This window comes from Opisthorchis viverrini (genome assembly GCF_000715545.1).
Source record: "Opisthorchis viverrini unplaced genomic scaffold opera_v5_113, whole genome shotgun sequence".
NCBI classification, from domain to species: Eukaryota; Metazoa; Platyhelminthes; class Trematoda; order Opisthorchiida; family Opisthorchiidae; genus Opisthorchis; species Opisthorchis viverrini.
In genome coordinates this window covers 967,847-969,459 of record NW_008751767.1, presented here as the reverse complement: position 1 = coordinate 969,459, position 1,613 = coordinate 967,847, and the positions used below count along the sequence as shown (strand labels likewise).

Genomic DNA, 1,613 nt, shown 5'->3' with positions numbered 1-1,613 from the left:
TCACCTACAGCTGGCCATAACCAGTCAGGCGGTGGTCAAGCGCCCGTGTTACTACATGAAGCGGAAGTTCCAAGTGTGTCAATCGCTCAGCATAACCAGGAAAGCTACTGCCTTTTGGCAAGCATGTTCAGATGTCAGAATTCGAATGTGTCCATCGTGTGTTGGTGGAGTACTGGTAACACGGTCGCCTCGCATGTCAGATATCCGGGGGTCGAACCCCGTGCAGCTAAGGATATGCACGGCTGATGAGCTCTAACAAGACCGAAACTTGGATCCAGGGTTTCTTCGTGTGAACTCCTCAGAATACGTGCGCCAGGACAGGAGGAGAGCTGTGACGTGAATGACGCCGACAACAACCTATTTTCTAACTAGCCCCTCCTCAGTCCGACTGATTTTTTCTTCCCCCAATTTTCTCACTGTTCAACACTTTTTCAAAATAGTACGAAAATTTCCATGTTTCAGCAATGAACCAATGACCAGCGTATCGGAATGTACAGGCAGAACTGCTGAATCACCATTTGAGCCACTGAATCAACCAATCATATCGCTCGTGCGTGAGCACGTCCACCTGCTCCGATCTGATAGGTGGATTGGCGGTACACGTGAGAACTGGTGTGTCAAAGCTATTGGTCCGTGGCCGCACTCCCGGCACAGCCAAGAAGATCAGCCGTTGATGATCACAGCGAAACTCGAATCCAGTGCTTCCCCATCGTTTAATGTGTGCGCACAAGGACAGGAAGAGAGATTTTCAAACAAGAGTCACGTGAGAGCAAAATATTGCGTTTCTGCTTCTCATGGCCCCCGCGGCTTGAGTCCTCTGCTTATGTCCGAATAAGCTAAAATGCGCTTAGTACTTTGAAAGACAGTTTAACAGGACAAAACCACAATGGTCACCACAGTGGAGTAAACTTATATCCTCCACATTAAACGGTTTCACTACATCAACATGACTGGGGAAAAACTAATGGTTCAACTTAGAAAAGCTTTTCACAAAAAAGTTTTCGGATCCAGGCCAAATAACGACTGGGAAAACAGACAGTCACGTCTGCAAAGATGACTCCGCTACTTCATGGAGGCATACAGGTAAGCGGGGAAGGAATGTTGGTACCTGTGCTTTTCGGGATCAGATTGAATTTATTCAGATCGATGTTTGATGTTGGCTCGACAAATTGTAGACCGTCACAATGATGGATAAACGAGTGATTTGATTCGATCGAGCGGTAGTCCGTTTGGGGTTGTGCATTCTGGATGACTCATCCAATCAGCTGATCAGAGCGGTCAGAGTTGAGATATTCGGAAACAAAAAAATCGATGATTTAAACCTTCTGACGAATCATCGATTCCCCACAAACAAGAGTAGTAATATCGTTAGTCCACGAACGGGGTTAATCACAAACCACGAAAAATAATGAATCCAACTCGGCGGTTTCGTCGCTACGGTATTATTCATCCAGTATGCTCATTTGAGAGTAGTATTTTCCCAAAGTGTATTAATTCATTAAATTAATTATGCACGCGATGTTTGTTTACACAACCTCAAATGATGATGCGGTAGTTCCCGATTAGATTTTGAGGAAATCGAATGTTTGCGAAACAGTCGTTTTGACTGAATT

General features: G+C 45.3%; 1 protein-coding gene across 1 annotated transcript in view; it reads right to left on the bottom strand.

Moving 5' to 3' along the window:
• The window catches only part of T265_05728 (hypothetical protein), a gene marked incomplete at both ends in the record, with an annotated part of 19,872 nt that overhangs the window by 17,433 nt on the left and 826 nt on the right, over positions 1-1,613 (bottom strand). The gene's annotated exons all lie outside the window — the stretch shown is intronic.